Source organism: Sturnus vulgaris, chromosome W, assembly GCF_052056855.1.
Source record: "Sturnus vulgaris isolate bStuVul1 chromosome W, bStuVul1.hap1, whole genome shotgun sequence".
NCBI classification, from domain to species: domain Eukaryota; kingdom Metazoa; phylum Chordata; class Aves; order Passeriformes; family Sturnidae; genus Sturnus; species Sturnus vulgaris.
This window is the reverse complement of record NC_142282.1, coordinates 14,457,971-14,484,263: the sequence shown is the minus strand read 5'-3', so window position 1 is coordinate 14,484,263 and position 26,293 is coordinate 14,457,971.

Sequence of the window (26,293 nt, the reverse complement as noted above, 5' to 3'; positions counted from 1 at the left end):
ATCCCAGCGATCCTATCCCATCCCAACCCATCCCATTCCATCCCATCGATCCCATCCCATCCCATCCCATCCCATCTCACCCCATCCCATCCCAGGGATCACATCCCATCCCACGGATCCCATCGCATCCCATCCCATCCCAGGGATCCATTCCCATCCCATCCCATCCAATCCCATCCCATCCCATCCCAGGTATCCCATCCCAGGGATCCCATCCCATCCCATCCCATCCCATCCCATCCCATCCCATCCCACCCCACCCATTCCCATCCCAGGAATCCCATCCCATCACATCCCGCGGATCCCATAACATCCCAGGGATCCCATCCCATCCCAGGGATTCAATCCCAGAGATCCTATCCCATCCCATCCCATCCCATCCCGGGGATCCCATCCCATGGAACCCATCCCAACCCAGGGATCCCATCCCATCCCATCCCAGGGATCCCGTCCGATCCCAGGGATCCCATCCCATTCCAACCCATCCCACCCCAGGGATCCCATCCCAGAGATTCCATCCCATCCCAGGGATGCCATCCCAGGGATTCGATCCCAACCCAGGGATGCCATCCTATCACAGTGATCCCATCCCATCCAATCCCATCACATCCCATCCATTCCCATCCCAGGAATCCCATCCCATCCCATTCCAGGGATCGCATCCCATCTCAGGGATCCCATTCCATCCCATCCAAGGATACCATCCCATCCCATCCCATGCCATCCCAGCCCATCCCAGGTATCCCAACCCATCCAATCCCATCCCATCCCAGGGATCCCATCCCAGCGATCCCATCCCATCCCAGGGATCCCATCCCATACGAGCTATCACAATCCAGGGATCCCATCCCTGGGATCCCATCTCATCCCATCCCAGGGATCCAATCCCATCCCATCTCATCCCAGGGATCCCATAACATCCCATCCCAGTGTTCCCAACCCATCCCAACCCATGCCATCCCATCCAATCCCATCCCATCCCAGGGATCGCATCCCATCTCAGGGATCACATTCCAGGGATCCCATCCCAGGGATCCCATCCCATCCCAGGGATCCCATCCCATCCCATCCCATCCCATCCCAGGGATCCCATACCAGGGATCCCATCCCATCCCCTGGTCCCCATCGCAGGGATTCCATCCCATCCCAACACATCCCATCCCATGGATACCATCCGATCCCAGAGATCCCATCCCAGGGATCCCATCCCATCCCAGGGATCCCATCACATCCTACCCCATCCCATCCCATCCTATCCCATCGCATCCCATCCCATCCTATCCCATCGCATCCCATCCCATCCCATCCTAGGGATCCCATCCCAGGTATCCCATCCCATCCCAGGGATCCCATTCCGTACCATCCCAGGGATCCCATTCCATCCCATCCCATCCCATCGATCCCATCCCATCCCAACCCAGTGTAACCAATCCCATCCCATCGCACCCCATCCCATCCAATCCCATCCCATCCCACCCCATCCCATGCCATCCCATCCCATCCCATCCCATCCCATCCCATCCCATCCCATCCCAGGGACACCATCCCAGGGATACCATCCCATCCCAACCCATCCCATCCAATCCCATCCCAGTGATCCCATCCCATACCATCCCATCCCAACCCATCCCATCCCATCACATCCCATCCCAGCGATCTCGTCCCAGGGATTCCATCCCATCCCAGTGATCCCATCCCATCCCACCCATTCCCATCCCAGGAATCCCATCCCATCACATCCCCCGGATCCCATAAAATCCCAGGGATCCCATCCCATCCCATCCCATCCCATCCCAGGGATCCCATCCCAGGGATTCCATCCCATCCCAGTGATCCCATCCCATACGAGGGATCACATTCCAGGTATCCCATCCCAGGGATCCCATCCCATCCCAGGGATCCCATCCCATCCCAACATATCCCATCCCATCCTCTCCCATCCCAGGGATCCTATCCCATCCCAAGTAACCCATCCCATGGATCCCATCCCAGGGAGGCCATCCCATCCCAGGGATCCCAACCCATCCCAGGGATCCCATCCCATCCCAGGGATCCCATCCCATCCCAGCTATCCCATCCCAGGGATTCCATCCCATCCCAGGGATCCCACTTCATCTGTTCCCATCCCAGGGATCCCATCCAAGGGATCCCATCCCATCCCAACCCATCCCATCCCATCCCACCCCATCACATTCCATCCCATCCCAGGGATCCAATCCCATCCCATCCCAGTGATCCCATCCCATCCCATACCATCCCATCCCAGGGATCGCATCCCATCCCTTCCCTTCCCATCCCATCCCATCCCTTCCCATCCCATCCCATCCCATCCCATCCCTTCCCATCCCATCCCATCCCATCCCATCCCATCCCATCCCATCCCAGGGATACCATCACAGGGATCCCATCCCAGGGATCCCATCCCATTCCATTCCATCCCCGGCATCCCATCCCAGGGATTCCATCCCATCCCACGGATCCCATCCCATACGAGGGATCACATTCCAGGGATCCCATCCCTAGGATCACATCTCATCCCATCCCAGGGATCCAATCCCATCTCATCTCATCCCAGGGATCCCATAAGATCCCATCCAACGGTTCCCAAACCATCCCAACCCATCCCTTCCCATGGATCCCATCCCTTCCCATCCCATCCCATCCCATCCCAGGGATCCCATCCCATCCCAGGGATAACATCCCAGGGATCCCATCCCAGGGATCCCATCCCATTCCATCCCATCCCATTTCATCCCAGCAATCACATCCCATCCCAGGGATCCCATGTTAGAGATCTCATCCCATCTCACGGATGCCATCCCAGGGATTCGATCCCAACGCAGGAATCCCATACTATCCCTGGGATCCCAACCCATCCCATCCCAGGAATCTCATCCCATCCCATTCCAGGGATCCCATCCCATCCCACTGAACACATCCCATGCCAGGTATCCCATCCCATCCCAGTGATCCCATCCCATCCCATCCCATCCCATCCCATCCCAGGGATCCCATCCCATCGCATCCCATCCCATCCCAGGGATCCCATCCCATCCCATCCAATCCCATCAGATCCCATCCCAGGTATCCCATCGCTGGGATCCCATCCCATCCCATCCCATCCCATCCCATCCCATCCCATCCCATCCCATCCCATGTCATCCCTGCTATCTCATGCCAGGTATTCCATCCCATCCCAGGGATCCCATCCCATTCCAGGGATCCCATCCCATCCCACCCATTCCCATCCCAGGAATCCCATCCCATCACATCCCACGGATCCCATAACATCCCAGGGATCCCATCCCATCCCATCCCAGGGATCCCATCCCAGGGATCCCATCTCATCCCAGGGATCCAATCCCAGCGATCCTATCCCATCCCAACCCATCCCATTCCATCCCATCGATCCCATCCCATCCCATCCCATCCCATCTCACCCCATCCCATCCCAGGGATCACATCCCATCCCACGGATCCCATCCCATCCCATCCCAGGCATCCCATCCGATCCCATCCCAGTGATCCCATCCCATACCATCCCATCGCATCGCAGGGATCCCATCACAGGGTTCCCATCTCATCCCAGGGATCCAATCCCAGAGATCCTATCCCATCCCATCCCATCCCAGGGATCCCATCCCATGGAACCCATCCCAACCCAGGGATCCCATCCCATTCCAACCCATCCCATCCCATCCCAGGGATCCCATCCCAGAGATTCCATCCCATCCCAGGGATGCCATCCCAGGGATTCGATCCCAACACAGGGGTCCCATCATATCCCAGGGATTCCATCCCAGGGATCCCATCCCATCCGATCCCATCCCAGGGATCCCATCCCATCCCATCGAATCCCATCCCAACCCATGCCATCCCATCCCATCCAATCCCATCCCATCCCATTCCATTCCATCCCATCCCATTCCATCCCATCCCATCCCATCCCATCCAATCCCATCCCAGCCCATCCCAGGGATCCCATCACAGGGTTCCCATCTCATCCCAGGGATCCAATCCCAGCGATCCTATCCCATCCCAACCCATCCCAACCCATCCCATCCCATCCCATCGATCCCATCCCATCCCATCCCATCCCATCCCAGGGATCCCATACCAGGGATCACATCCCATCCAAGGGATCCCATCCCAGGGATCCCAACCCATCCCATCCCATCCCCTCCGCTCCCATCCCATTGATCCCATCCCATCCCAACCCATTCTAGCCCATCCCATCCCATCCAATCCCATCCCATGCAATCTCATCCGATCCCATCCCATGTATCCCATCCCAGGGATACCATCCGATCCCATCCCAGCGCAGGGATCCCATCCCATCCCATCCCAGCGATCTCATCCCAGAGATTCCATCCCATCCCAGGGATCCCATCCCAACAAATCCCATCACAGGGATCCCATCCCATCCCATCACAGGGATCCCATCCCATCACAGGGATCCCATCCCATCCAATCCCATCCCATCCCATCCATTCCCATCCCAGGAATCCCATCCCATCCCATTCCAGGGATCCCATCCCATTCCCGGGATCCCATCCCATGCCATCACATCCCATCCCATCCCATTCCATCCCATCCCATCCCATCCCATCCCATCCCATCCCATCCCATCCCATCCCATCCCATCCCATCCCATCCCAGGGATCCAATCCCATCCCAGGGATAACATCCCAGGGATTCGATCCCAACCCAGGGATCCCATCCTATCCCAGGGATTCCATCCCAGGGATCCCATCCCATCCGATCCCATCCCAGGGATCCCATCCCATCCCATCGAATCCCATCCCAACCCATGCCATCCAATCCAATCCCATCCCATCCCATTCCATTCCATCCCATCCCATCCCATGCCATCCCACCCCATCCCATCCCATCCCATCCCATCCCATCCCATCCCATCCCAGGGATCCCATCACAGGGTTCCCATCTCATCCCAGGGATCCAATCCCAGCGATCCTATCCCATCCCAACCCATCCCAACCCATCCCATCCCATCCCATCCCATCCCATCGATCCTATCCCATCCCATCCCATCCCATCCCATCCCATCCCATCCCAGGGATCCCATCCCAGGGATCACATCCCATCCAAGGGATCCCATCCCAGGGATCGCAACCCATCCCATCCCATCCCATCCCCTCCGCTCCCATCCCATTGATCCCATCCCATCCCAACCCATCCCATCCCATCCCATCCCATGGATCCAATCCCATCCCAGGGATAACATCCCAGGGATTCGATAACAACCCAGGGATCCCATCCTATCCCAGGGATTCCATCCCAGGGATCCCATCCCATCCCATCCGATCCCATCCCAGGGATCCCATCCCATCCCATCGAATCCCATCCCAACCCATGCCATCCAATCCAATCCCATCCCATCCCATTCCATTCCATCCCATCCCATCCCATCCCATCCCATCCCATCCCATCCCATCCCATCCCATCCCATCCCATTCCATCACAGGGATCCCATCAGAGGGTTCCCATCTCATCCCAGGGATCCAATCCCAGCGATCCTATCCCATCCCAACCCATCCCATCCCATCCCATCGATCCCATCCCATCCCATCCCAGGGATCCCATCCCAGGGATCACATCCCATCCAAGGGATCCCATCCCAGGGATCCCAACCCATCCCATCCCATCCCATCCCCTCCGCTCCCATCCGATTGATCCCATCCCATCCCAACCCATTCTAGCCCATCCCATCCCATCCAATCCCATCCCATCCAATCCCATCCCATGCAATCACATCCGATCCCATCCCATGTATCCCATCCCAGGGATACCATCCGATCCCATCCCAGCCCAGGGATCCCATCCCATCCCATCCCAGCGATCTCATCCCAGGTATTCCATCCCATCCCAGGGATCCCATCCCAACAAATCCCATCCCAGGGATACCATCCCATCCCATCACAGGGATCCCATCCCATCCCAGGGATCCCATCTCATCCCAGGGATCCAATCCCAGAGATCCTATCCCATCCCATCCCATCCCAGGGATCCCATCCCATGGAACCCACCCCAACCCAGGGATCCCATCCCATCCCATCCCAGGGATCCCATCCCATCCCAGGGATCCCATCCCATTCCAACCCATCCCATCCCATCCCAGGGATCCCATCCCAGAGATTCCATCCCATCCCAGGGATGCCATCCCAGGGATTCGATCCCAACCCAGGGATCCCATCCTATCCCAGGGATTCCATCCCAGGGATCCCATCCCATCCCATCCCATCCCAGGGATTCCATCCCATCCCAGTGATCCCATCCGATCCCACCCATTCCCATCCCAGGAATCCCATCCCATCACATCCCACGGATCCCATAACATCCCAGGGATCCCATCCCATCCCATCCCATCCCATCCCAGGGATCCCATCCCAGGGATTCCATCCCATCCCAGTGATCCCATCCCATACGAGGGATCACATTCCAGGGATCCCATCCCAGGGATCCCATCCCATCCCAATGATCCCATCCCATCCCAACATATCCCATCCCATCCTCTCCCATCCCAGGGATCCTATCCCATCCCAAGTAACCCATCCCATGGATCCCATCCCAGGGAGGCCATCCCATCCCAGGGATCCCAACCCATCCCAGGGATCCCATCCCATCCCATCCCATCCCATCCCATCCCATCCCATCCCATCCCATCCCATCCCAGGGATTCCATCCCATCCCAGGGATCCCATTTCATCTGTTCCCATCCCAGGGATCCCATCCCATCCCATCCCATCCCAGGGATCCCATCCCATCCCAACCCATCCCATCCCATCCCACCCCATCACATTCCATCCTATCCCAGGGATCCAATCCCATCCCAACCCATCCCATCCCATGGATCCCATCCCATCCCATCCCATCCCATCCCATCCCATCCCATTCCAGGGATCCCATCCCATCCCATCCCAGGGATCCCATCGCATGGAACCCATCCCAACCCAGGGATCCCATCCCATCCCAACCCATCCCATCCCACCCCATCACATTCCATCCCATCCAAGGGATCCAATCCCATCCCAACCCATCCCATCCCATGGATCCCATCCCATCCCAGTGATCCCATCCCATCCCATCCCATACCATCCCAGGGATCGCATCCCATCCCTTCCCATCCCATCCCATCCCATCCCATCCCATCCCTTCCCATCCCATCCCATCCCATCCCATCCCATCCCATCCGTTCCCATCCCAGGAATCCCATCCCATCCCATTCCAGGGATCCCATCCCATTCCCGGGATCCCATCCCATGCCATCACATCCCATCCCATCCCATTCCATCCCATCCCATCCCATCCCATCCCATCCCATCCCATCCCATCCCATCCCATCCCATCCCATCCCATCCCATCCCATCCCATCACAGGGATCCAATCCCATCCCAGGGATAACATCCCAGGGATTCGATCCCAACCCAGGGATCCCATCCTATCCCAGGGATTCCATCCCAGGGATCCCATCCCATCCGATCCCATCCCAGGGATCCCATCCCATCCCATCGAATCCCATCCCAACCCATGCCATCCAATCCAATCCCATCCCATCCCATTCCATTCCATCCCATCCCATGCCATCCCACCCCATCCCATCCCATCCCATCCCATCCCATCCCATCCCATCCCATCCCATCCCAGGGATCCCATCACAGGGTTCCCATCTCATCCCAGGGATCCAATCCCAGCGATCCTATCCCATCCCAACCCATCCCAACCCATCCCATCCCATCCCATCCCATCCCATCGATCCTATCCCATCCCATCCCATCCCATCCCATCCCATCCCATCCCATCCCATCCCATCCCATCCCATCCCAGGGATCCCATCCCAGGGATCACATCCCATCCAAGGGATCCCATCCCTGGGATCCCAACCCATCCCATCCCATCCCCTCCGCTCCCATCCCATTGATCCCATCCCATCCCAACCCATCCCATCCCATCCAATCCCAGGGATCCAATCCCATCCCAGGGATAACATCCCAGGGATTCGATCCCAATCCAGGGATCCCATCCTATCCCAGGGATTCCATCCCAGGGATCCCATCCCATCCCATCCGATCCCATCCCAGGGATCCCATCCCATCCCATCGAATCCCATCCCAACCCATGCCATCCAATCCAATCCCATCCCATCCCATTCCATTCCATCCCATCCCATCCCATCCCATCCCATCCCATCACAGGGATCCCATCAGAGGGTTCCCATCTCATCCCAGGGATCCAATCCCAGCGATCCTATCCCATCCCAACCCATCCCAACCCATCCCATCCCATCCCATCGATCCCATCCCATCCCATCCCAGGGATCCCATCCCAGGGATCACATCCCATCCAAGGGATCCCATCCCAGGGATCCCAACCCATCCCATCCCATCCCCTCCGCTCCCATCCGATTGATCCCATCCCATCCCAACCCATTCTAGCCCATCCCATCCAATCCCATCCCATGCAATCACATCCGATCCCATCCCATGTATCCCATCCCAGGGATACCATCCGATCCCATCCCAGCCCAGGGATCCCATCCCATCCCATCCCAGCGATCTCATCCCAGGTATTCCATCCCATCCCAGGGATCCCATCCCAACAAATCCCATCCCAGGGATACCATCCCATCCCATCACAGGGATCCCATCCCATCCCAGGGATCCCATCTCATCCCAGGGATCCAATCCCAGAGATCCTATCCCATCCCATCCCATCCCAGGGATCCCATCCCATGGAACCCACCCCAACCCAGGGATCCCATCCCATCCCATCCCAGGGATCCCATCCCATCCCAGGGATCCCATCCCATTCCAACCCATCCCATCCCATCCCAGGGATCCCATCCCAGAGATTCCATCCCATCCCAGGGATGCCATCCCAGGGATTCGATCCCAACCCAGGGATCCCATCCTATCCCAGGGATTCCATCCCAGGGATCCCATCCCATCCCATCCCATCCCCTCCCATCCCAGGGATTCCATCCCATCCCAGTGATCCCATCCGATCCCACCCATTCCCATCCCAGGGATCCCATCCCATCCCATCCCATCCCTTCCCATCCCATCCCATCCCATCCCATGCCATCCCATCCCAGGGATACCATCCCAGGGATCCCATCCCACGGATCCCATCCCATACGAGGGATCACATTCCAGGGATCCCATCCCTAGCATCACATCACATCCCATCCCAGGGATCCAATCCCATCCCATCTCATCCCAGGGATCCCATAAGATCCCATCCAACGGTTCCCAACCCATCCCTTCCCATGGATCCCATCCCTTCCCATCCCATCCCATCCCAGGGATCCCATCCCATCCCAGGGATCCCATCCCATCCCAGGGATAACACCCCAGGGATCCCATCCCAGGGATCCCATCCCATTCCATCCCATCCCATCTCATCCCAGGGATCACATCCCATCCCAGGGATCCCATGTTAGAGATCTCATCCCATCTCACGGATGCCATCCCAGGGATTGGATCCCAACGCAGGAATCCCATACTATCCCAGGGATCCCATCCCATCCCAGGAATCCCATCCCATCCCATTCCAGGGATCCCATCCCATCCCAGTGAACACATCCCATCCCAGGGATCCCATCCCATCCCAGGGATCCCATCCCATCCCATCCCAGGGATCCCATCCCAGGGATCACATCCCATCGCATCCCATCCCATCCCAGGGATCCCATCCCATCCCATCCAATCCCATCCCATCCCACCCCAGGTATCCCATCCCAGGGATCCCATCCCATCCCATCCAATCCCATCCCATCCCATCCCATCCCATCCCATCACATCCCATCCCATCCCATCCCATATCATCCCTGCTATCTCATGCCAGGTATTCCATCCCATCCCAGGGATCCCATCCCAACCAATCCCATCGCTGGGATACCATCTCATCCCATCACAGGGATCCCATCCCATTCCAGCGATCCCATCCCATCCCATCCCACCCATTCCCATCCCAGGAATCCCATCCCATCACATCCCACGGATCCGATAACATCCCAGGGATCCCATCCCATCCCAGGGATCCCATCCCAGGGATCCCATCTCATCCCAGGGATCCTATCCCAGAGATCCTATCCCATCCCATCCCATCCCATCCCATCCCAGGGATCCCATCCCATGGAACCCATCCCAACCCAGGGATCCCATCCCATCCCAGAGATTCCATCCCATCCCAGGGATGCCATCCCAGGGATTCGATCCCAACCCAGGGATCCCATCCTATCCCAGGGATTCCATCCCAGGGATCCCATCCCATCCCATCCAATCCCATCCCAGGGATCCCATCCCATCACATCCCATCGAATCCCATCCCAACCCATGCCATCCCATCCAATCCCATCCCATCCCATTCCATTCCATCCCATCCCATTCCATTCCATCCCATCCCATCCCATCCCATCCCATCCCATCCCAGGGATCCCATCACAGGGTTCCCATCTCATCCCCGGGATCCAATCCCAGCGATCCTATCCCATCCCAACCCATCCCATTCCATCCCATCCCATCCCATCCCATCCCATCCCATCCCATCCCATCCCATCCCATCCCAGGGATCCAATCCCATCCCAGGGATAACATCCCAGGGATTCGATCCCAACCCAGGGATCCCATCCTATCCCAGGGATTCCATCCCAGGGATCCCATCCCATCCGATCCCATCCCAGGGATCCCATCCCATCCCATCGAATCCCATCCCAACCCATGCCATCCAATCCAATCCCATCCCATCCCATTCCATTCCATCCCATCCCATGCCATCCCACCCCATCCCATCCCATCCCATCCCATCCCATCCCATCCCAGGGATCCCATCACAGGGTTCCCATCTCATCCCAGGGATCCAATCCCAGCGATCCTATCCCATCCCAACCCATCCCAACCCATCCCATCCCATCCCATCCCATCCCATCGATCCTATCCCATCCCATCCCATCCCATCCCATCCCATCCCATCCCATCCCATCCCATCCCATCCCAGGGATCCCATCCCAGGGATCACATCCCATCCAAGGGATCCCATCCCTGGGATCCCAACCCATCCCATCCCATCCCCTCCGCTCCCATCCCATTGATCCCATCCCATCCCAACCCATCCCATCCCATCCAATCCCAGGGATCCAATCCCATCCCAGGGATAACATCCCAGGGATTCGATCCCAACCCAGGGATCCCATCCTATCCCAGGGATTCCATCCCAGGGATCCCATCCCATCCCATCCGATCCCATCCCAGGGATCCCATCCCATCCCATCGAATCCCATCCCAACCCATGCCATCCAATCCAATCCCATCCCATCCCATTCCATTCCATCCCATCCCATCCCATCCCATCCCATCCCATCCCATCCCATCCCATCCCATCCCATCACAGGGATCCCATCAGAGGGTTCCCATCTCATCCCAGGGATCCAATCCCAGCGATCCTATCCCATCCCAACCCATCCCAACCCATCCCATCCCATCCCATCGATCCCATCCCATCCCAGGGATCCCATCCCAGGGATCACATCCCATCCAAGGGATCCCATCCCAGGGATCCCAACCCATCCCATCCCATCCCATCCCCTCCGCTCCCATCCGATTGATCCCATCCCATCCCAACCCATTCTAGCCCATCCCATCCAATCCCATCCCATGCAATCACATCCGATCCCATCCCATGTATCCCATCCCAGGGATACCATCCGATCCCATCCCAGCCCAGGGATCCCATCCCATCCCATCCCAGCGATCTCATCCCAGGTATTCCATCCCATCCCAGGGATCCCATCCCAACAAATCCCATCCCAGGGATACCATCCCATCCCATCACAGGGATCCCATCCCATCCCAGGGATCCCATCTCATCCCAGGGATCCAATCCCAGAGATCCTATCCCATCCCATCCCATCCCAGGGATCCCATCCCATGGAACCCACCCCAACCCAGGGATCCCATCCCATCCCATCCCAGGGATCCCATCCCATCCCAGGGATCCCATCCCATTCCAACCCATCCCATCCCATCCCAGGGATCCCATCCCAGAGATTCCATCCCATCCCAGGGATGCCATCCCAGGGATTCGATCCCAACCCAGGGATCCCATCCTATCCCAGGGATTCCATCCCAGGGATCCCATCCCATCCCATCCCATCCCCTCCCATCCCAGGGATTCCATCCCATCCCAGTGATCCCATCCGATCCCACCCATTCCCATCCCAGGGATCCCATCCCATCCCATCCCATCCCTTCCCATCCCATCCCATCCCATCCCATGCCATCCCATCCCAGGGATACCATCCCAGGGATCCCATCCCACGGATCCCATCCCATACGAGGGATCACATTCCAGGGATCCCATCCCTAGCATCACATCACATCCCATCCCAGGGATCCAATCCCATCCCATCTCATCCCAGGGATCCCATAAGATCCCATCCAACGGTTCCCAACCCATCCCTTCCCATGGATCCCATCCCTTCCCATCCCATCCCATCCCAGGGATCCCATCCCATCCCAGGGATCCCATCCCATCCCAGGGATAACACCCCAGGGATCCCATCCCAGGGATCCCATCCCATTCCATCCCATCCCATCTCATCCCAGGGATCACATCCCATCCCAGGGATCCCATGTTAGAGATCTCATCCCATCTCACGGATGCCATCCCAGGGATTGGATCCCAACGCAGGAATCCCATACTATCCCAGGGATCCCATCCCATCCCAGGAATCCCATCCCATCCCATTCCAGGGATCCCATCCCATCCCAGTGAACACATCCCATCCCAGGGATCCCATCCCATCCCAGGGATCCCATCCCATCCCATCCCAGGGATCCCATCCCAGGGATCACATCCCATCCCATCGCATCCCATCCCATCCCAGGGATCCCATCCCATCCCATCCAATCCCATCCCATCCCACCCCAGGTATCCCATCCCAGGGATCCCATCCCATCCCATCCAATCCCATCCCATCCCATCCCATCCCATCCCATCCCATCCCATCCCATCCCATCCCATCCCATCCCATCCCATATCATCCCTGCTATCTCATGCCAGGTATTCCATCCCATCCCAGGGATCCCATCCCAACCAATCCCATCGCTGGGATACCATCTCATCCCATCACAGGGATCCCATCCCATTCCAGCGATCCCATCCCATCCCATCCCACCCATTCCCATCCCAGGAATCCCATCCCATCACATCCCACGGATCCGATAACATCCCAGGGATCCCATCCCATCCCAGGGATCCCATCCCAGGGATCCCATCTCATCCCAGGGATCCTATCCCAGAGATCCTATCCCATCCCATCCCATCCCATCCCATCCCATCCCATCCCAGGGATCCCATCCCATGGAACCCATCCCAACCCAGGGATCCCATCCCATCCCAGAGATTCCATCCCATCCCAGGGATGCCATCCCAGGGATTCGATCCCAACCCAGGGATCCCATCCTATCCCAGGGATTCCATCCCAGGGATCCCATCCCATCCCATCCAATCCCATCCCAGGGATCCCATCCCATCACATCCCATCGAATCCCATCCCAACCCATGCCATCCCATCCAATCCCATCCCATCCCATTCCATTCCATCCCATCCCATTCCATTCCATCCCATCCCATCCCATCCCATCCCATCCCATCCCAGGGATCCCATCACAGGGTTCCCATCTCATCCCCGGGATCCAATCCCAGCGATCCTATCCCATCCCAACCCATCCCAACCCATCCCATCCCATCGATCCCATCCCATCCCATCCCATCCCATCCCAGGGATCACATCCCATCCAAGGGATCCCATCCCAGGGATCCCAACCCATCCCATCCCATCCCCTCCGCTCCCATCCCATTGATCCCATCCCATCCCAACCCATTCGAGCCCATCCCATCCCATCCAATCCCATCCCATGCAATCACATCCGATCCCATCCCATGTATCCCATCCCAGGGATACCATCCGATCCCATCCCAGCGCAGGGATCCCATCCCATCCCATCCCAGCGATCTCATCCCAGGTATTCCATCCCATCCCAGGGATCCCATACCAACAAATCCCATCACAGGGATCCCATCCCATCACAGGGATCCCATCCCATCCAATCCCATCCCATCCCATCCCATCCATTCCCATCCCAGGAATCCCATCCCATCCCATTCCAGGGATCCCATCCCATTCCAGGGATCCCATCCCATGCCATCCCATCCCATTCCATCCCATCCCATCCCATCCCATCCCATCCCATCCCATCCCATCCCATCCCAGCCCATCCCATCCCATCCCATCCCATCCCAGGGATCCAATCCCATCCAAGGGATAACATCCCAGGGATTCGATCCCAACCCAGGGATCCCATCCTATCCCAGGGATTCCATCCCAGGGATCCCATCCCATCCCATCCGATCCCATCCCAGGGATCCCATCCCATCCCATCGAATCCCATCCCAACCCATGCCATCCAATCCAATCCCATCCCATCCCATTCCATCCCATCCCATTCCATCCCATCCCATCCCATCCCATCCCATCCCATCCCATCCCATCCCATATCATCCCTGCTATCTCATGCCAGGTATTCCATCCCATCCCAGGGATCCCATCCCAACCAATCCGATCGCTGGGATACCATCTCATCCCATCACAGGGATCCCATCCCATTCCAGGGATCCCATCCCATCCCATCCCACCCATTCCCATCCCAGGAATCCCATCCCATCACATCCCACGGATCCGATAACATCCCAGGCATCCCATCCCATCCCAGGGATCCCATCCCAGGGATCCCATCTCATCCCAGGGATCCTATCCCAGAGATCCTATCCCATCCCATCCCATCCCATCCCATCCCATCCCATCCCATCCCATCCCAGGGATCCCATCCCATCCCAGGGATCCCATCCCATCCCAGGGATCCCATCCCATTCCAACCCATCCCATCCCAGGGATCCCATCCCTGAGATTCCATCCCATCCCAGGGATGCCATCCCAGGGATTCGATCCCAACCCAGGGATCCCATCCTATCCCAGGGATTCCATCCCAGGGATCCCATCCCATCCCATCCAATCCCATCCCAGGGATCCCATCCCATCCCATCCCATCGAATCCCATCCCAACCCATGCCATCCCATCCAATCCCATCCCATCCCATTCCATTCCATCCCATCCCATTCCATTCCATCCCATCCCATCCCATCCCATCCCATCCCATCCCATCCCATCCCATCCCAGGGATCCCATCACAGGGTTCCCATCTCATCCCCGGGATCCAATCCCAGCGATCCTATCCCATCCCAACCCATCCCAACCCATCCCATCCCATCGATCCCATCCCATCCCTTCCCATCCCATCCCATCCCAGGGATCACATCCCATCCAAGGGATCCCATCCCAGGGATCCCAACCCATCCCATCCCATCCCCTCCGCTCCCATCCCATTGATCCCATCCCATCCCAACCCATTCGAGCCCATCCCATCCCATCCCATCCCATCCAATCCCATCCCATGCAATCACATCCGATCCCATCCCATGTATCCCATCCCAGGGATACCATCCGATCCCATCCCAGCGCAGGGATCCCATCCCATCCCATCCCAGCGATCTCATCCCAGGTATTCCATCCCATCCCAGGGATCCCATCCCAACAAATCCCATCACAGGGATCCCATCCCATCCCATCACAGGGATCCCATCCCATCACAGGGATCCCATCCCATCCAATCCCATCCCATCCCATCCATTCCCATCCCAGGAATCCCATCCCATCCCATTCCAGGGATCCCATCCCATTCCAGGGATCCCATCCCATGCCATCCCATCCCATTCCATCCCATCCCATCCCATCCCATCCCATCCCATCCCAGGGATCCAATCCCATCCAAGGGATAACATCCCAGGGATTCGATCCCAACCCAGGGATCCCATCCTATCCCAGGGATTCCATCCCAGGGATCCCATCCCATCCGATCCCATCCCAGGGATCCCATCCCATCCCATTCCATCCCGTCCCATCCCATCCCATCCCATCCCATCACATCCCATCCCATCCCATCGATCCCATCCCATCCCATCCCATCCCATCCCATCCCAGGGATCCCATACCAGGGATCACATCCCATCCAAGGGATCCCATCCCAGGGATCCCAACCCATCCCATCCCATCCCCTCCGCTCCCATCCCATTGATCCCATCCCATCCCAACCCATTCTAGCCCATCCCATCCCATCCAATCCCATCCCATGCAATCTCATCCGATCCCATCCCATGTATCCCATCCCAGGGATACCATCCGATCCCATCCCAGCGCAGGGATCCCATCCCATCCCATCCCAGCGATCTCATCCCAGAGATTCCATCCCATCCCAGGGATCCCATCCCAACAAATCCCATCACAGGGATCCCATCCCATCCCATCACAGGGATCCCATCCCATCACAGGGATCCCATCCCATCCAATCCCATCCCATCCCATCCGTTCCCATCCCAGGAATCCCATCCCATCCCATTCCAGGGATCCCATCCCATTCCCGGGATCCCATCCCATGCCATCACATCCCATCCCATCCCATTCCATCCCATCCCATCCCATCCCATCCCATCCCATCCCATCCCATCCCATCCCATCCCATCCCAGGGATCCAATCCCATCCCAGGGATAACATCCCAGGGATTCGATCCCAACCCAGGGATCCCATCCTATCCCAGGGATTCCATCCCAGGGATCCCATCCCATCCCATCCGATCCCATCCCAGGGATCCCATCCCATCCCATCGAATCCCATCCCAACCCATGCCATCCAATCCAATCCCATCCCATCCCATTCCATTCCATCCCATCCCATGCCATCCCACCCCATCCCATCCCATCCCATCCCATCCCATCCCATCCCATCCCATCCCATCCCATCCCAGGGATCCCATCACAGGGTTCCCATCTCATCCCAGGGATCCAATCCCAGCGATCCTATCCCATCCCAACCCATCCCAACCCATCCCATCCCATCCCATCCCATCGATCCTATCCCATCCCATCCCATCCCATCCCATCCCATCCCATCCCAGGGATCCCATCCCAGGGATCACATCCCATCCAAGGGATCCCATCCCTGGGATCCCAACCCATCCCATCCCATCCCCTCCGCTCCCATCCCATTGATCCCATCCCATCCCAACCCATCCCATCCCATCCAATCCCAGGGATCCAATCCCATCCCAGGGATAACATCCCAGGGATTCGATCCCAACCCAGGGATCCCATCCTATCCCAGGGATTCCATCCCAGGGATCCCATCCCATCCGATCCCATCCCAGGGATCCCATCCCATCCCATCGAATCCCATCCCAACCCATGCCATCCAATCCAATCCCATCCCATCCCATTCCATTCCATCCCATCCCATCCCATCCCATCCCATCCCATCCCATCCCATCCCATCCCATCACAGGGATCCCATCAGAGGGTTCCCATCTCATCCCAGGGATCCAATCCCAGCGATCCTATCCCATCCCAACCCATCCCAACCCATCCCAACCCATCCCATCCCATCCCATCGATCCCATCCCATCCCATCCCAGGGATCCCATCCCAGGGATCACATCCCATCCAAGGGATCCCATCCCAGGGATCCCAACCCATCCCATCCCATCCCATCCCCTCCGCTCCCATCCGATTGATCCCATCCCATCCCAACCCATTCTAGCCCATCCCATCCAATCCCATCCCATGCAATCACATCCGATCCCATCCCATGTATCCCATCCCAGGGATACCATCCGATCCCATCCCAGCCCAGGGATCCCATCCCATCCCATCCCAGCGATCTCATCCCAGGTATTCCATCCCATCCCAGGGATCCCATCCCAACAAATCCCATCCCAGGGATACCATCCCAGGGATCACATCCCATCCAAGGGATCCCATCCCTGGGATCCCAACCCATCCCATCCCATCCCCTCCGCTCCCATCCCATTGATCCCATCCCATCCCAACCCATCCCATCCCATCCAATCCCAGGGATCCAATCCCATCCCAGGGATAACATCCCAGGGATTCGATCCCAACCCAGGGATCCCATCCTATCCCAGGGATTCCATCCCAGGGATCCCATCCCATCCGATCCCATCCCAGGGATCCCATCCCATCCCATCGAATCCCATCCCAACCCATGCCATCCAATCCAATCCCATCCCATCCCATTCCATTCCATCCCATCCCATCCCATCCCATCCCATCCCATCCCATCCCATCCCATCACAGGGATCCCATCAGAGGGTTCCCATCTCATCCCAGGGATCCAATCCCAGCGATCCTATCCCATCCCAACCCATCCCAACCCATCCCATCCCATCCCATCGATCCCATCCCATCCCATCCCAGGGATCCCATCCCAGGGATCACATCCCATCCAAGGGATCCCATCCCAGGGATCCCAACCCATCCCATCCCATCCCATCCCCTCCGCTCCCATCCGATTGATCCCATCCCATCCCAACCCATTCTAGCCCATCCCATCCAATCCCATCCCATGCAATCACATCCGATCCCATCCCATGTATCCCATCCCAGGGATACCATCCGATCCCATCCCAGCCCAGGGATCCCATCCCATCCCATCCCAGCGATCTCATCCCAGGTATTCCATCCCATCCCAGGGATCCCATCCCAACAAATCCCATCCCAGGGATACCATCCCATCCCATCACAGGGATCCCATCCCATCCCAGGGATCCCATCTCATCCCAGAGATCCAATCCCAGAGATCCTATCCCATCCCATCCCATCCCAGGGATCCCATCCCATGGAACCCACCCCAACCCAGGGATCCCATCCCATCCCATCCCAGGGATCCCATCCCATCCCAGGGATCCCATCCCATTCCAACCCATCCCATCCCATCCCAGGGATCCCATCCCAGAGATTCCATCCCATCCCAGGGATGCCATCCCAGGGATTCGATCCCAACCCAGGGATCCCATCCTATCCCAGGGATTCCATCCCAGGGATCCCATCCCATCCCATCCCATCCCCTCCCATCCCAGGGATTCCATCCCATCCCAGTGATCCCATCCGATCCCACCCATTCCCATCCCAGGGATCCCATCCCATCCCATCCCATCCCTTCCCATCCCATCCCATCCCATACCATGCCATCCCATCCCAGGGATACCATCCCAGGGATCCCATCCCACGGATCCCATCCCATACGAGGGATCACATTCCAGGGATCCCATCCCTAGCATCACATCACATCCCATCCCAGGGATCCAATCCCATCCCATCTCATCCCAGGGATCCCATAAGATCCCATCCAACGGTTCCCAACCCATCCCAACCCATCCCTTCCCATGGATCCCATCCCTTCCCATCCCATCCCATCCCAGGGATCCCATCCCATCCCAGGGATCCCATCCCATCCCAGGGATAACACCCCAGGGATCCCATCCCAGGAATCCCATCCCATCCCATTCCAGGGATCCCATCCCATCACAGTGAACACATCCCATCCCAGGGATCCCATCCCATCCCAGGGATCCCATCCCATCCCATCCCAGGGATCACATCCCATCCAAGGGATCCCATCCCAGGGATCCCAACCCATCCCATCCCATCCCATCCCCTCCGCTCCCATCCCATTGATCCCATCCCATCCCAACCCATTCGAGCCCATCCCATCCCATCCAATCCCATCCCATGCAATCACATCCGATCCCATCCCATGTATCCCATCCCAGGGATACCATCCGATCCCATCCCAGCGCAGGGATCCCATCCCATCCCATCCCAGCGATCTCATCCCAGGTATTCCATCCCATCCCAGGGATCCCATACCAACAAATCCCATCACAGGGATCCCATCCCATCACAGGGATCCCATCCCATCCAATCCCATCCCATCCCATCCCATCCATTCCCATCCCAGGAATCCCATCCCATCCCATTCCAGGGATCCCATCCCATTCCAGGGATCCCATCCCATGCCATCCCATCCCATTCCATCCCATCCCATCCCATCCCATCCCATCCCATCCCATCCCATCCCATCCCATCCCATCCCAGCCCATCCCATCCCATCCCATCCCATCCCAGGGATCCAATCCCATCCAAGGGATAACATCCCAGGGATTCGATCCCAACCCAGGGATCCCATCCTATCCCAGGGATTCCATCCCAGGGATCCCATCCCATCCCATCCGATCCCATCCCAGGGATCCCATCCCATCCCATCGAATCCCATCCCAACCCATGCCATCCAATCCAATCCCATCCCATCCCATTCCATCCCATCCCATTCCATCCCATCCCATCCCATCCCATCCCATCCCATCCCATCCCATCCCATCCCATCCCATCCCATCCCATCCCATATCATCCCTGCTATCTCATGCCAGGTATTCCATCCCATCCCAGGGATCCCATCCCAACCAATCCGATCGCTGGGATACCATCTCATCCCATCACAGGGATCCCATCCCATTCCAGGGATCCCATCCCATCCCATCCCACCCATTCCCATCCCAGGAATCCCATCCCATCACATCCCACGGATCCGATAACATCCCAGGCATCCCATCCCATCCCAGGGATCCCATCCCAGGGATCCCATCTCATCCCCGGGATCCTATCCCAGAGATCCTATCCCATCCCATCCCATCCCATCCCATCCCATCCCATCCCATCCCATCCCATCCCATCCCATCCCAGGGATCCCATCCCATCCCAGGGATCCCATCCCATCCCAGGGATCCCATCCCATTCCAACCCATCCCATCCCAGGGATCCCATCCCTGAGATTCCATCCCATCCCAGGGATGCCATCCCAGGGATTCGATCCCAACCCAGGGATCCCATCCTATCCCAGGGATTCCATCCCAGGGATCCCATCCCATCCCATCCAATCCCATCCCAGGGATCCCATCCCATCCCATCGAATCCCATCCCAACCCATGCCATCCCATCCAATCCCATCCCATCCCATTCCATTCCATCCCATCCCATTCCATTCCATCCCATCCCATCCCATCCCATCCCATCCCATCCCATCCCATCCCATCCCATCCCATCCCATCCCAGGGATCCCATCACAGGGTTCCCATCTCATCCCCGGGATCCAATCCCAGCGATCCTATCCCATCCCAACCCATCCCAACCCATCCCATCCCATCGATCCCATCCCATCCCATCCCATCCCATCCCATCCCAGGGATCACATCCCATCCAAGGGATCCCATCCCAGGGATCCCAACCCATCCCATCCCATCCCCTCCGCTCCCATCCCATTGATCCCATCCCATCCCAACCCATTCGAGCCCATCCCATCCCATCCCATCCCATCCAATCCCATCCCATGCAATCACATCCGATCCCATCCCATGTATCCCATCCCAGGGATACCATCCGATCCCATCCCAGCGCAGGGATCCCATCCCATCCCATCCCAGCGATCTCATCCCAGGTATTCCATCCCATCCCAGGGATCCCATCCCAACAAATCCCATCCCAGGGATCCCATCCCATCCCATCACAGGGATCCCATCCCATCACAGGGATCCCATCCCATCCAATCCCATCCCATCCCATCCATTCCCATCCCAGGAATCCCATCCCATCCCATTCCAGGGATCCCATCCCATTCCAGGGATCCCATCCCATGCCATCCCATCCCATTCCATCCCATCCCATCCCATCCCATCCCAGGGATCCAATCCCATCCAAGGGATAACATCCCAGGGATTCGATCCCAACCCAGGGATCCCATCCTATCCCAGGGATTCCATCCCAGGGATCCCATCCCATCCGATCCCATCCCAGGGATCCCATCCCATCCCATTCCATCCCGTCCCATCCCATCCCATCCCATCACATCCCATCCCATCCCATCGATCCCATCCCATCCCATCCCATCCCATCCCAGGGATCCCATACCAGGGATCACATCCCATCCAAGGGATCCCATCCCAGGGATCCCAACCCATCCCATCCCATCCCCTCCGCTCCCATCCCATTGATCCCATCCCATCCCAACCCATTCTAGCCCATCCCATCCCATCCAATCCCATCCCATGCAATCTCATCCGATCCCATCCCATGTATCCCATCCCAGGGATACCATCCGATCCCATCCCAGCGCAGGGATCCCATCCCATCCCATCCCAGCGATCTCATCCCAGAGATTCCATCCCATCCCAGGGATCCCATCCCAACAAATCCCATCACAGGGATCCCATCCCATCCCAGGGATCCCATCCCAGGGATCACATCCCATCCAAGGGATCCCATCCCTGGGATCCCAACCCATCCCATCCCATCCCCTCCGCTCCCATCCCATTGATCCCATCCCATCCCAACCCATCCCATCCCATCCAATCCCAGGGATCCAATCCCATCCCAGGGATAACATCCCAGGGATTCGATCCCAACCCAGGGATCCCATCCTATCCCAGGGATTCCATCCCAGGGATCCCATCCCATCCCATCCGATCCCATCCCAGGGATCCCATCCCATCCCATCGAATCCCATCCCAACCCATGCCATCCAATCCAATCCCATCCCATCCCATTCCATTCCATCCCATCCCATCCCATCCCATCCCATCCCATCCCATCCCATCCCATCACAGGGATCCCATCAGAGGGTTCCCATCTCATCCCAGGGATCCAATCCCAGCGATCCTATCCCATCCCAACCCATCCCAACCCATCCCATCCCATCCCATCGATCCCATCCCATCCCATCCCAGGGATCCCATCCCAGGGATCACATCCCATCCAAGGGATCCCATCCCAGGGATCCCAACCCATCCCATCCCATCCCATCCCCTCCGCTCCCATCCGATTGATCCCATCCCATCCCAACCCATTCTAGCCCATCCCATCCAATCCCATCCCATGCAATCACATCCGATCCCATCCCATGTATCCCATCCCAGGGATACCATCCGATCCCATCCCAGCCCAGGGATCCCATCCCATCCCATCCCAGCGATCTCATCCCAGGTATTCCATCCCATCCCAGGGATCCCATCCCAACAAATCCCATCCCAGGGATACCATCCCATCCCATCACAGGGATCCCATCCCATCCCAGGGATCCCATCTCATCCCAGGGATCCAATCCCAGAGATCCTATCCCATCCCATCCCATCCCAGGGATCCCATCCCATGGAACCCACCCCAACCCAGGGATCCCATCCCATCCCATCCCAGGGATCCCATCCCATCCCAGGGATCCCATCCCATTCCAACCCATCCCATCCCATCCCAGGGATCCCATCCCAGAGATTCCATCCCATCCCAGGGATGCCATCCCAGGGATTCGATCCCAACCCAGGGATCCCATCCTATCCCAGGGATTCCATCCCAGGGATCCCATCCCATCCCATCCCATCCCCTCCCATCCCAGGGATTCCATCCCATCCCAGTGATCCCATCCGATCCCACCCATTCCCATCCCAGGGATCCCATCCCATCCCATCCCATCCCTTCCCATCCCATCCCATCCCATCCCATGCCATCCCATCCCAGGGATACCATCCCAGGGATCCCATCCCACGGATCCCATCCCATACGAGGGATCACATTCCAGGGATCCCATCCCTAGCATCACATCACATCCCATCCCAGGGATCCAATCCCATCCCATCTCATCCCAGGGATCCCATAAGATCCCATCCAACGGTTCCCAACCCATCCCAACCCATCCCTTCCCATGGATCCCATCCCTTCCCATCCCATCCCATCCCAGGGATCCCATCCCATCCCAGGGATCCCATCCCATCCCAGGGATAACACCCCAGGGATCCCATCCCAGGAATCCCATCCCATCCCATTCCAGGGATCCCATCCCATCACAGTGAACACATCCCATCCCAGGGATCCCATCCCATCCCAGGGATCCCATCCCATCCCATCCCAGGGATCCCATCCCAGGGATCACATCCCATCCCATCGCATCCCATCCCATCCCAGGGATCCCATCCCATCCCATCCAATCCCATCCCATCCCACCCCAGGTATCCCATCCCAGGGATCCCATCCCATCCCATCCCATCCCATCCCATCCCATCCCATCCCATCCCATCCCATATCATCCCTGCTATCTCATGCCAGGTATTCCATCCCATCCCAGGGATCCCATCCCAACCAATCCCATCGCTGGGATACCATCTCATCCCATCACAGGGATCCCATCCCATTCCAGCGATCCCATCCCATCCCATCCCACCCATTCCCATCCCAGGAATCCCATCCCATCACATCCCACGGATCCGATAACATCCCAGGGATCCCATCCCATCCCAGGGATCCCATCCCAGGGATCCCATCTCATCCCAGGGATCCTATCCCAGAGATCCTATCCCATCCCATCCCATCCCATCCCATCCCATCCCAGGGATCCCATCCCATGGAACCCATCCCAACCCAGGGATCCCATCCCATCCCTGAGATTCCATCCCATCCCAGGGATGCCATCCCAGGGATTCGATCCCAACCCAGGGATCCCATCCTATCCCAGGGATTCCATCCCAGGGATCCCATCCCATCCCATCCAATCCCATCCCAGGGATCCCATCCCATCACATCCCATCGAATCCCATCCCAACCCATGCCATCCCATCCAATCCCATCCCATCCCATTCCATTCCATCCCATCCCATTCCATTCCATCCCATCCCATCCCATCCCATCCCATCCCATCCCATCCCATCCCATCCCATCCCAGGGATCCCATCACAGGGTTCCCATCTCATCCCCGGGATCCAATCCCAGCGATCCTATCCCATCCCAACCCATCCCAACCCATCCCATCCCATCGATCCCATCCCATCCCATCCCATCCCATCCCAGGGATCACATCCCATCCAAGGGATCCCATCCCAGGGATCCCAACCCATCCCATCCCATCCCATCCCCTCCGCTCCCATCCCATTGATCCCATCCCATCCCAACCCATTCGAGCCCATCCCATCCCATCCAATCCCATCCCATGCAATCACATCCGATCCCATCCCATGTATCCCATCCCAGGGATACCATCCGATCCCATCCCAGCGCAGGGATCCCATCCCATCCCATCCCAGCGATCTCATCCCAGGTATTCCATCCCATCCCAGGGATCCCATACCAACAAATCCCATCACAGGGATCCCATCCCATCACAGGGATCCCATCCCATCCAATCCCATCCCATCCCATCCCATCCATTCCCATCCCAGGAATCCCATCCCATCCCATTCCAGGGATCCCATCCCATTCCAGGGATCCCATCCCATGCCATCCCATCCCATTCCATCCCATCCCATCCCATCCCATCCCATCCCATCCCATCCCATCCCATCCCATCCCAGCCCATCCCATCCCATCCCATCCCAGGGATCCAATCCCATCCAAGGGATAACATCCCAGGGATTCGATCCCAACCCAGGGATCCCATCCTATCCCAGGGATTCCATCCCAGGGATCCCATCCCATCCCATCCGATCCCATCCCAGGGATCCCATCCCATCCCATCGAATCCCATCCCAACCCATGCCATCCAATCCAATCCCATCCCATCCCATTCCATCCCATCCCATTCCATCCCATCCCATCCCATCCCATCCCATCCCATCCCATCCCATCCCATCCCATCCCATCCCATCCCATCCCATATCATCCCTGCTATCTCATGCCTGGTATTCCATCCCATCCCAGGGATCCCATCCCAACCAATCCGATCGCTGGGATACCATCTCATCCCATCACAGGGATCCCATCCCATTCCAGGGATCCCATCCCATCCCATCCCACCCATTCCCATCCCAGGAATCCCATCCCATCACATCCCACGGATCCGATAACATCCCAGGCATCCCATCCCATCCCAGGGATCCCATCCCAGGGATCCCATCTCATCCCAGGGATCCTATCCCAGAGATCCTATCCCATCCCATCCCATCCCATCCCATCCCATCCCATCCCATCCCAGGGATCCCATCCCACCCCAGGGATCCCATCCCATCCCAGGGATCCCATCCCATTCCAACCCATCCCATCCCAGGGATCCCATCCCTGAGATTCCATCCCATCCCAGGGATGCCATCCCAGGGATTCGATCCCAACCCAGAGATCCCATCCTATCCCAGGGATTCCATCCCAGGGATCCCATCCCATCCCATCCAATCCCATCCCAGGGATCCCATCCCATCCCATCCCATCAAATCCCATCCCAACCCATGCCATCCCATCCAATCCCATCCCATCCCATTCCATTCCATCCCATCCCATTC